Source organism: Eumetopias jubatus, unplaced genomic scaffold (genome assembly GCF_037043125.1).
Source record: "Eumetopias jubatus isolate StellerSeaLion01/CBP00866 unplaced genomic scaffold, mEumJub1_p1.0 scaffold_1, whole genome shotgun sequence".
Classification (NCBI taxonomy): Eukaryota; Metazoa; Chordata; class Mammalia; order Carnivora; family Otariidae; genus Eumetopias; species Eumetopias jubatus.
The window spans coordinates 212,171,547-212,183,425 of NW_028274807.1; the positions used below are offsets into that span (position 1 = coordinate 212,171,547).

General features: G+C 37.5%; 1 pseudogene; it reads right to left on the reverse strand.

Annotated features, from left to right (window-relative positions):
• Positions 1-10,587: 10,587 nt before the first annotated feature.
• LOC114200854 (ADP/ATP translocase 2 pseudogene) lies at positions 10,588-11,501 on the reverse strand (annotated as a pseudogene).
• Positions 11,502-11,879: the final 378 nt, after the last annotated feature.

Here is an 11,879-nt window from a genome sequence, read left to right on the forward strand (position 1 = left end):
ATTATATCATTGTGTACTGGTTTTATTCCTTTTTATTGAATTGACATACAGTATTAGTTTCAGGTGTACAAGATAGTGATTCAATATTTTTATGTGTTACAAAATAATCACCACCATAGCTCTAGCTGTCATCAGTCAGTATGCAGAGTTGTTGACAATACCTCTATGTTCCCTCTGCTGTACAGGTGTAGAATTTAGTGATTCATAACTTACATACATACGTTCATCACTTACATACAACACCCAGTGCTCATCCCAAGTGTATACCTTAATCCCCATCACCCTTTATGATGTTGAAGTATGTTCCCTCTATCCCTACTTTGTTGAGGGTATTTATCAAGAATGGATGCTGTACTTTGTCAAATGCTTTCTCTGCATCTCTCAAAAGGATCATATGGTTCTTCTCCTTTCTTTTATTAATGTTATGTATCACACAGATTGATTTGCAAATATTGAGCCACAGTGCAACCCTGGAATAAATCCAACTTGATCATGTGAATGATTCTTTTAATGTACTTTTGGATTCTATTTGCTAATATCTTGTTGAGGATTTTTGCATCCAAGGTCATCAGGGATATTGGTCTGTAATTCTCCTTTTTGGTGGGGTCTTTGTCTAGTTTTGGAATCAAGGTAATGCTAGCCTCATAGAAGGAGTTTGGAAGTTGAGAAGAATAGGTAGTAACTCTTTAAATGTTTGGTAGAATTCCCCTGGGAAGCCATCTGGCCCTGGACTTTTGTTTGTTGGGAGATTTTTGATTACTGATTCAATTTCTCTCCTAGTTATGGGTCGGTTCAGGTTTTCTATTTCTTCCTGTTTCAGTTTGGTAGTTTATCTACTTCTTTGAGATTGCCCAATTTGTTGGCATATAATTTTTCATAATACTCTCTTATAATTGTTTGTATTGCTGTGGTATTGGTTATGATCTCTCCTCTCTCATTCATGATTTTATTTATTTGGGTCCTTTCTCTTTTCTCTTTGCTAAGTCTGGTTAAGGGTTTATCAATTTTATTAATTCCTTCAAAGAACCAGCTCCTGGTTTCATTGGTCTGTTCTACTGATCTTTGTTTGTTTCTGTATCATTTATTCCTGCTCTGGTATTTATTATTTCCCTTTTGCTGGTTTTAGTCTTCATTTGTTCTTTTTCTAGCTTCTTTAGGTGTAAAGTTGTGTATTTGAGATTTTTCTTGCTTCTTAAGGTAGCAAGAAATAAATTATAAGTTCTTTATGTCACTATATATTTCCCTCTTATGACCATTTCTTCTGCATCCCAAACGTTTTGGACTGTCATGTTTTCATTTTCATTTGTTTCCATGTATTTTCTTATTTCTTCTTTAATTTCCTGGTTAACCCATTCATTCTTTAGTAGGATATTCTTTAACATCCATGTATGTGTGGTCTTTCCAAACTCCTTTTGTTTTTAATCCATCTTGAGTTTCTTTTTTTGTGTATGATATAAGAAAGAGGTCCAGGGGCGCCTGGGTGGCTCAGTCAGTTAAGCATCTGGCTCCTGATTTCGGCTCAGGTCATGATCTCAGGGTCCTGAGTTCAAGCCCCACATCGGGCCCCACACTCAATGGGGTGTCTGCTTGAGGATTATCTCTCCTCCTCGCCTTCTGCCCCTTCCCCTGCTTGTGCACGCTCTCTCTCAAATAAATGAAATCTTAAAAAAAAAAAAGAGGTCCAGTTTCATTCTTTAGAACATTGCTGTCCAGTTTTCCCAACACCTTTTATTGAAGAGACTTTTTCCCATTGTATATTCTTGCTCCTTTGTAGTAGATTAATTGACCATATAAGTGTGGGTTTGTTTCTGGTCTCTCTCCTGCTCCATTGAGTTCTGTGTCTGTTTTTGCGCTTGTACCATACTGTTTTGATTATTACAGCATTGTAGTATATCTTGAAATCTGGGATTGAGATACCTCCAGTTTTGTTCCTCTTTCTCAAGATTGCTTTGACTATTCAATGGCTTTTGTGTTTCTACGCATTTTAAGACTGTTTGTTCTAGTTCAGTAAAAAGTGCTATTGGTATTTTGATAGGGATTGTGTTAGATCTACAGATTGCTTTGGGTAGTATGGACATTTTAATGATATTAAGTCTTCAAATCCATGAGCATAATTTATCTTTCCATTTGTTTGTGTCATCTTATTTCCTTCACCAATAGTTTCATCACGTAGTTTTCATCATATAGGTCTTTCAACTCTTTGCTTTCATATCTTGGCACTTGTAAGTAGTGCTAAAACAAACATAGGCAAATATCTTTTTTAATTAGAATTTTCATTTTCTTTGGGTAAATACCCAGTAGCAGAATACTGGATCGTATGGAAATTCTATTTTTTAAGTTTTATGAGGAACCTCCATACTGTTTTCCACAATGGCTGCACCAGTTTGTATTCCCACCAATAGTGCACAAGGGTTCCTTTTTCTCCACAACCTCACCAACACTTGTTGTTTCTCGTGTTGTTGATTTTAGCCATTCTGACAGGTGAGGTGATATCTCATTGTACTTTTGATTCACATTTCCTTGATGATAAGTGATGATGAACATCTTTTCATGTGTCTGTTGGCCATCTGTATGTCTTACTTGGAGAAATATCTGTTCATGTCTTCTGCCTGTTTTTTTTTTAATTTTATTTTGTTATGTTACGTTAGTCACCATACATTACATCATTAGTTTTTTTTTAAGATTTTTATTTATTTACTTGAGAGAGAGAATGAGAGAAAACATGAGAGGGGGGAGGGTCAGAGGGAGAAGCAGACTCCCTGCTGAGCAGGGAGCCCAATGAGGGACTCAATCCCAGGACTCCAGGATCATGACCTGAGCCAAAGGCAGTTGCTTAACCAACTGAGCCACCCAGGCGCCCCACATCATTAGTTTTTGATGTAGTGATCCACTGCCCGTGTTTTAAGTAGATTATTTGCTTTTGGGGTGTTGAGTTTTATAAGTTCCTTATATATTTTGGGTACTAAACCTTAATTGGATATGTCATTTGCAAACATTTCTCCCATTTCATAGGTTGCCTTTTAGTTTTGTTGATTGTTTCCTTTGCTGTGCAGAAGTTTTTATTTTGATGTAGTTCTAATCGCTGATTTTTGCTTTTGTTTCCCTTGCCTCAGGATACATACTGAGAAAAAAGTTGTGCTGATTTCAGAGAGGTTACTGCCTGCGTTGTCTTCTAGGATTTTGATGGTTTGAGGTCTCACATTTAGGTCTTTCATCCATTTTGAATTTATTTTTGTGTATGGTGTAAGAAAGTGACCCAGTCTTTCTTTTGCATATTGCTGTCCAACACCGTTTGTTGAAGAGGCTGTCCTTTTCCCACTGGACTTTCTTTCCTGCTTTGTCGAAGATTAACTGACCATACAGTTGTGGGGTTTTTTCTAGATTCTCTATTGTGTTCCATTGATCTGTGTGTCTGTTTTTGTGCCAGTATCATAGTGTTTTGATTGCTACAGCTTTGTAGTATATCTTGAAATCTGGGATTGTGACACCTCCAGTCTTGTTCTTTCTTAAGATTGCTTTGGCTATTTGGGTTTGTGTGTGTGTGTGTGTGTGTGTGTGTGTGTGTGTGTTTCTATACAATTTTAGTATTTGTTCTAGCTCTTTGAAAAATATTGTTTTTTGATAGGGATGGCATTAAATCTATAGATTTCCATGGGTAGTATGGACATTTTAACAGTATTTATTCTCCCAATCCATGAGCATGAAATGTCTTTCCATTTGTTTGTGTCATCTTCAATTATTTTCATCAGTGTCTTAGAGTTTTTGGAGACATTCACCTCCTTGGTTAAGTTTATCCTAGGTATTTTATTGTTTTTGGTGCATTTGTCAATGGGATTGTTTTCTTAATTTCTCTTTCTGCTGTTTTATTATTAGTGTATAGAAATGCACTGATTTCTGTGTATTGATTTTTGTATTCTGCAATCTTAATGAATTCATTTATCAGTTCTAGTAGTATAATGGTTGGAGCATTTAGGGTTTTCTATATATAGTATCCTGTCATCTGCAAATAGTGAAAGTTTTACTTCTTCCTTGTCAATTTGGATGCTCTTTCTTTTCTTTCATTCTTCCTTTCTGATTGCTTTGGCTAAGATTCCCAGTACTATGTTGAATAAAAATGGTAAGATTGGACATCCTTGCCTTGTTCCTGTTCTTAGTACAAAAGCTCTCAGTTTCTCACCATTGAGTATGATGTGTGTTTTTCATATATGCCTTTATTGTGTTGAGGTATAGTCTGTTTTACTCTGTCAGATGCCTTTTCTGCATCTACTGAGATCATATAGTTTTTACCCTTTCTTGTTAATGTGATGTATCACATTGATTTGTGAATATTGAGCCACATTTGCATCCCTGGAATAAATCCCACTTGATTGTAGTGAATGATTTTTTTAATGTATTGTTGAATTTGGTTTGCTAATATTTTGTTAAGGATTTTTTGCTTCTGTGTTCATCAGAACTACTGGTCTGTAGTTTCCTTTTTTTGGCATGTCTTTATCCGATTTTGGTATCAGGGCAATGTTGGCCTCATAATGAATTTGGAAGCTTCCCTTCCTCTCCTGTTTTTTGGACTAGTTTGAGAAGAGGTATTAACTCTTCTTTAAATAATTCACCCTTAAAGCCCTGGTTCCAGACTTTTGTTAGTTGGGAGTTTTTTGATTACTGATTCAATTTTGTTACTAGTAGTAAATCTATTCAAATTTTCTATTTCTTCCTGATTCAATTTTGGAAGGTTATATGTTTCTAGGAATTTATCTATTTCCTCTACGTTGTCCAATTTGTCGGCATATAATTTTTCATAATATTCTCTTATCCTTTATATTTCTGTATTGGCGGTTGTTATTTCTTCTCCTTTGTTTCTGATTTTATTTGAGTTTTCTCCCTTTTCTGTGTGGGGGGGACTGTTTCCTCGTTTTAAAAAATTAATTTTTTTAAAATTTCCAGTATGATTAACATTGTTATATTTGTTTCATATGTTCAATAAATGATCAACAATTGTATACGTTACTCAGTGCTCATCATGGCAAGTGTATTGTTTTTTAAGATTTTATTTTTAAGTAATCTCTACACCCAACATGGGGCTAGAACTCACAACCCTAAGACCAAGAGTCACATGCTCCACTGACTGAGCCAGCCAGGTGCCCCATGATAAATGTATTCTTAATCCCCTTCACCTATTTTACCCATCTTCCCACTCATCTCCCCTTTGGCAAATCAAAACCACAATGAGATACCACCTTACACCTGTCAGAATTAAAATTAAAAAATAAAAAATAAAAAGTGTTGGCCTGAATGTGGGGGCAGGGGGGAAGGAACCCTCATGCACTGTTGGCGGGATTGCAAACGGGTGACACCACTGTGGAAAACAGTATGAAGGTTCGTCAAAAAATAAAAATAGAATTTCCATATGAAACCAGTAATTCCACGGCTGGATATTTACCCAAAGAAAATGAAAACTGTGATTCAGAAAGATATAGGCATCCTTATGTTTATTGCAGCCTTATTTACAATAGCCATGATATGGAAGCAACCCAACTCTCCATAAATAAATAGGTAAAGTTCGTTCTCTCTCTCTCTCCCTCTCTGGTACAGGGTGGGTCTAGCTAAATTTTATCAATTTTGTTGATCTTTCAAACAACCAACCCCTGGTTTCATTAATCTTTTCTGTTGTGTTTTTATTTATTTATTTTATTTATTTCTGCTCTAATCTCAATTTCCTTCCTTCTACTCTCTTGAGTTTTGTTTTTCTTTTTCTATCTTCCTTAGGTGTAAGGTTAGGTTGTTTATTTGAGATTTTTCCTGTTTCTTGACATAGGCCTGTGTTGCTATAATCTTCCCTCTTAGAACAATTTTTTCCTCATCCCAAAGATTTTAAACTACTGTGTTTTTATCTCCATTTGTTTCCATGTACTTTTTGATTCCCTCTTTGATTTCTTGGTTGATCCATTCATTGTTTAGTACTATGTTGTTTATCCTCTATGTGTTTGTGTTCTTTTCAGATTTTTTTCTTGTAATTGAGTTCTAGTTTCAGACTGTTGTGGTTGGAAAAGATGCATGATAGGATTCAAGCTTTTTGAATTTGTTGAGATTTGTTTTATGGCTTAACATGTTATCTAAACTGAGAATGTTCCATGTGCAGTTGAAAAGAATGTGTATTTCACTATCTTTGGATGGAATTTTCTAAATATATCTATTAAGTCCATCTGGTTAAATGTGCCATTTCAAAGTCATTGTTTCTTTGATGATTATCTGTCTGGATGATCTATCCATTGATCTAACTGGAGTGTTAAAGTCCCCAACTATTATTGTGCTACTATCAATTTCTTTTTTTAATGTTTGTTAATAGTTGCTTAATGTCTTTAGATACTCCCATGTTGGGTGTGCAAATATTTACAATTGTTATATCCTCTTGTTACATTACTGCCTTTATCATTATGTAGTGCCTCTCTTGCTCCAGTCTCTCTTTTAAAGTCTATTTTGTCTGATATGAGTATTACTACTCCAGCTTTCTTTTCACTCCCATTTGTATGGTGTATAATTTTTCATCTCTTCACTTTGAATTTGCATGTATCTTTAGGTATGAAGTAGGTCTCTTGTAGGTAGCATATAGATGGGTCTTGCTTTTTTTTTTGTTCGTTGAGTTACCCTATGTCTTGGTTGGAGGACTTAGTCCATTTACATTTAAAGTAATTATTGATAGGTATGTACTCATTGCCATTTTGTTACTTGTTTTAGAGTTTTTATAGTTCTTCTCCATACCTTTCTTCTCTTGCTCTCCTCCCTGTGGTTTGATGGCCTTTTTAGTGTTATGCTTGGATTACTTTCTCTTTATTTTTGTGTATTTATTATAGGTTTTGATTTGTGGTTACCCTTACCCTTCATATACAACATCTTACGCATGTAGCAGTCTCTATTAAGTTGATGGTTGCTTTGCTTAAGTCTGAACCCTTTTTGGAATCCTGGGTGGCTCATTCGGTTAAGCATCTGCCTTTGGCTCAGATCATGATCCCAGAGTCCTGGGATCGAGTCCTGTATCAGGCTCCTTGCTCAGTGGGGGAACCTGCTTCTCCCTCTGCCTGCTGCTCCCCCTTATTGTGCATTCTCTCTCTCTCTCTCTGAAGTTTGAACCCTTTCTAAAAGCACTTAGTTTTTACTCATCCCCCATTTTATGTATATGACGTCTTATTTTGCATCCTTTTATGAATCCTTTGATTTTTTTTATAGACATAATTGACTTTACTGTTTTTGTGCTTTAACCTCTGTACTGGTTTTATAATTGGTTAATCTACTTTTTTTTATATGTTTGCATTTACCAGTGAATTTTTTTTCCTTTCCCTAATTTTCTTACTTCTGATTGTGGCCTGTCTTTCCACTCAAAGAATACCCATTAACATTTCTTGTAAGGCTGCTTTAGTGGTGATGAACTCTTTCATCTTTTGTTTGTCTAGGAAACTCTTTCTCTCTCCTATTCTGAATGAAAACCTTGCTGGGTAGAGTATTCTTGATTGTGAGTGTTTTCCTTTCAGCACTTTGAATATATCATGCCACTCTCTTCTGGCAGGCAAAGTTTCTGCTGAAAAATCAGTTGATAGCCTTATGGGCTTTCCCTTGTATGTAACTGTTTCTTTTCTCTGGATGCCTTTACAATTCTCTTTTTATCACTACCTTTTGCCATTTTAATTACTGTCTCGGTGTGGACCTCCTTGGGTTGACTTTGTTGGGTGCTCTCTGTGCCTCCTGGCTCTGGATCTCTGTTACCTTCCCCAGATTAGGGAAGTTTTTAGCTATTACTACTTCAAATACATTTTCTGTCCCTTTTCCCTCTCTCCTCTCCTTCTGGGATCCTATAATGTGAATGTTGTTTCATTTGGTGATGTTGCTGAGTTCTCTTCATCTATTCTCGTTTTTTATTCCTTTTCATTTTTGCTGTTCAGCTTGGTTACTTGATATTACCCTGTCTTCCAAGTCACTGATCCCTTTTTCTGCCTCTTCTAATCTGTTGGTTCCTTCTAGTTATTGGATTTTTCATCTTTGACTAGTCCCTTTTCATATTTTTTATCTCTCTGTGAAGACCTCACTGATATCCTCTACTCTTTTCTCAAGCCCAGTAAGTATCTTTATGACCATTACTTTGAATTCTTATCAGGCATATTGCTCATCTCTGTTTCATTTAGCTCTTTTTCTGTGGTTTTTGTCCTTTTCTTTCATTCAGGACATATTCCTCTGTCTCCTTATTTTGTCCAGCTCTCTGTGTTCGTTTCTATGTAGTAAGTAAGTTAGCTCTGTCTCCTGATTAGGAAAGCAGTGCCCTTCTGAGGAAGAGATCCTATGGTCACCAGACCAGGTAATTCAGGGGTGCCTTCTATGTGGTTCCAATGTGCCCTACAGTTGTGACTGAGCCTCATTTGCTCTCAGTCTAATCAGCTGCAATGGTCCACTTTGCATGTTGGGAGCATCCCAGGCAGGGCTTGGTCCCTGTGCTCTTAAGAGGATAGTCTGGTCTGGGGCAGGTTTGTAGTTGGGGGATATCAGCAAACAGACCAGATGGCTGCCCTCAGCCCATTTGCCAGGACCATAGTCACACTGATCGGCAGTGCACTCTCTCTATATTGCCAGCTATAAAGTTTGGCTTCTGAGACTTTAGGCACACTGGTGTGTGGGGTTATCTTCTCTCCCCAGAGCAGTAGTCACTTTGCAGTGGTGCTGGTCCCTGCTGGGGCTGCTTGGAGGGTGTGTTGGGCAGTAGCTTCTTTGGAAGGATTCCTGCTGAGTGGAGCAGATTGGTTGGGGGTAGATCCTCAGGAGAACTCAGGAATGGGACAGGTGATGCCAGCAAGGTAGGTAGAGAGTGTTCCTGCTGGTTTCTGAAAGTTTCCTTCTATCTAGGATGTGGCTGTTGTGCAGGAGGAGGGAGAGAAATGGTATCCACTAGCTTTTATTATTATTATTATTATTATTATTATTATTATTATTATTATTGGCGAAGTCTCCTAAAGATCCCTGGCCCTCCAGGGCACATTCTGAGATTGATAAATAAATCTTCATGTCACCCCAGGTACTTTTCAAACTGCTGCTTCTATGCTCTAGCTCTAGCTCAGCAGGGTTGTTATGCTCTATCTTTAAGGGTGGGAACGCAGTTTTCTATTGCCTCTGGTTTTCCCAGAGCTGAGCATGCTCATTTTAAAAGTTTCTGGAATTAAGCTCTACTGATTGTAAAAAGTCAGGGAGTTAAGCCCCACTGGTTTTCAAAGCCAAATGTCATGGGGATTCATCTTCCTAGTGAGGTTTCCCATGTCCAGGGTGTCTGTTGTGGGATCTGTTTTTCTCACTCTTCTGTGCTTGTGGGGTCCCTCCTATTTGCGATTAGTCTCACTGGGGGGTTGGTTCCCAACTGCATCTCTGCCCTTCCTACCATTTTTGATGTGGCCTCCTCTCTATTACTAACTGTGGAGAGTCTGCTCTGTCAGTTTTTGGGTCATTTTCTGAGTTATTTGCACTGATGTGGCTGATATCTCTGTGTATCTGTGGGATGCAGTGAGCTAAGGATCTTCTTACTCTGCCATCTTCCCAACATCCCCAATTATTATTATTATATTTGCCTTTTGATAAAATCTGATAGCTTTCAGGTTACTTCACTTTTTAAAAATCTTAGTTCTCTCCTCTAACTAAATTATTCCTCTATTCTTATTCTTCAAGCCATTTATTCTTTCTTTCACCTGGTCTGCCTTGTTGCCAATGCTCTCTATTGCATTATTCATCTCATTCACTGATTTAATCAGTCCAGAATTTATTTGGTTCTTTTTTACAATTTCAATCTATTTGATAAAGAACTTCTGTTCATTAATTTTGTTACTGAATTCACTGAATTGTCTTTCTGAGATTTCCTGTAGCTTGTTCAATTTCTTTATAACAACCTATTTTAATTCTGTATGAGTTCTATCACAATATTCCATGCCTTTGTGTTTGGTTGCTGGAGAATTGTCATTTTCTTTTTTAATGTGTTTTTAATATTCCAGTATAACTAACATACAATATTAGTGTCAGGTGTACAATATAGTGATTCAACACTTCTATGCATTACTCAGTGCTCATGATGATAAGTGTACTCCTAATCCTCTTCACCAATTTCCCCCATGCCCTTACCTACCTCCCCTCTGGTAACCATCAGTTTGTTCTTTTGTTCTCTGTAAGAGTCTGGGTATTTCTTTCTTCTTTATTTGTTTTGTTTCTTAAATTGCACATATAAGTGAAATCATCCAGAACTTGTCTTTTTCTGACTAACTTCACTTAGCATTATTTGTCTAGATCCATCCATGTTGTTGCAAATGGCAAGGTTTCATTCTTTTCATTTTGTTTTTATTTCAGATATTTTTTATGTCTTCAAGTTTATCAGGAGTGACTGAAATGAAAAATATAATTGAGTCCCAAAATCATGGAAATGGCTTTAAGAGAAAACTGGTCAGATGAATATTATTGCATCCCATTTTCAGCCAGTTAATTGTTGCCATTAAGAAACGGACAGCCAACAGTCTGTCAAGAATGCTCAAGATATGTTATATAATACAACATGCATTTTCACAGGGCGGAAAAAAACTAGGAAATAACTTGTATGATGAAATCAAGAAGTTTACATAAGACAAGCACAAAAGCACCACCCATGCCTCTGAGAACACTGGGCCATGCACCCTTGAAAAAAGCTGTGGCTCTTTCCTTGCAAGCAATCTTCCTCCAGCAGTTAAGTGTGTTTGTGTACATGATGTCAATTCCTTTACATCCTGATTGCATCACCACACAGTGATAAACAATGTCAAATGGATAGGAAGTCAATCCAGCAACCGCTGTGACAAATTGTGCAATCATTCAGATGACAAAGATGTGCATCTTCTTGGGATCTGGAAGCATTCGCTTTGAAGTGCATAGATACTAAGGTCGACAGCTTGGTAAATGATAATACCCTGCACAGACACATTAAAACCTTGGTACGGGTCCTTAATCTCATCAGATTTGTAGATCTTGACCAGGTGGTCACTGAGGCCTCTGAATTCCCTTTCAGTTCCAGCTATGCCCACATCAGCTGCTGGATGGGTGGGTATGGGCAAAATCAAGAGGATACACAAAAAACAAGAATGTAGCCCCAGCGGCATCACCTGATGTCAGATTCCCTGCAAAGTAGCACCAAAACTAAGTTCTCTTGTCCACACCACCCAGGAAGAACTGCTTGTATTTATCTTTGAAGGCAAAGTTAAGAGCCTGGGTGGGGAAGTATCTGATGACATGGGCCAGGTTATTATGCCAGAAGGACAGGACTCCCTGGTCCTTGGAGATATGAACCATGCAGTCTAAAATGCCCTTGGATTGCTTATCTGAGGATTTGCTTGCTGGCATGCTGCACCTGCAGCAGCAGCAGCTTGACCCACTGAATGGGCACTACTTCAGTCTTGGGAAATGGCCACAGCCGCTCCACCCACCGGGAATTCCTCGGCAGAGGACACAGTGGCATCTGTCATGTTGAAAGGAAAGAAGAGGTGGGCAACTATGGGACTGTGGTAGGAACCGGCTGGGACTTCAGGGCTCTGGGCTCATTCTTTTTTATGACTACGTCATATTCCATTGTGTGTGTGTGTGTGTGTGTGTGTGTAATATACATACCACATCTTCTTTATCCATTCATCTATTGATGAACACTTGGGTTGCTTCCATAGTTTGGCTATTGTAAATAATGCTGCAGTAAACACAAGTGTGCATATATCTCTTCAAATCAGTGTTTTTGTATTCTTTGGGTAAATACCCAGTAGTGAAATTACTGGATCATATAGTAATTCTATTTTTGTTTATTTTTTAAAATTTTTTAAAAGATTTTATTTATTTATTTGACAGAGAGAGAC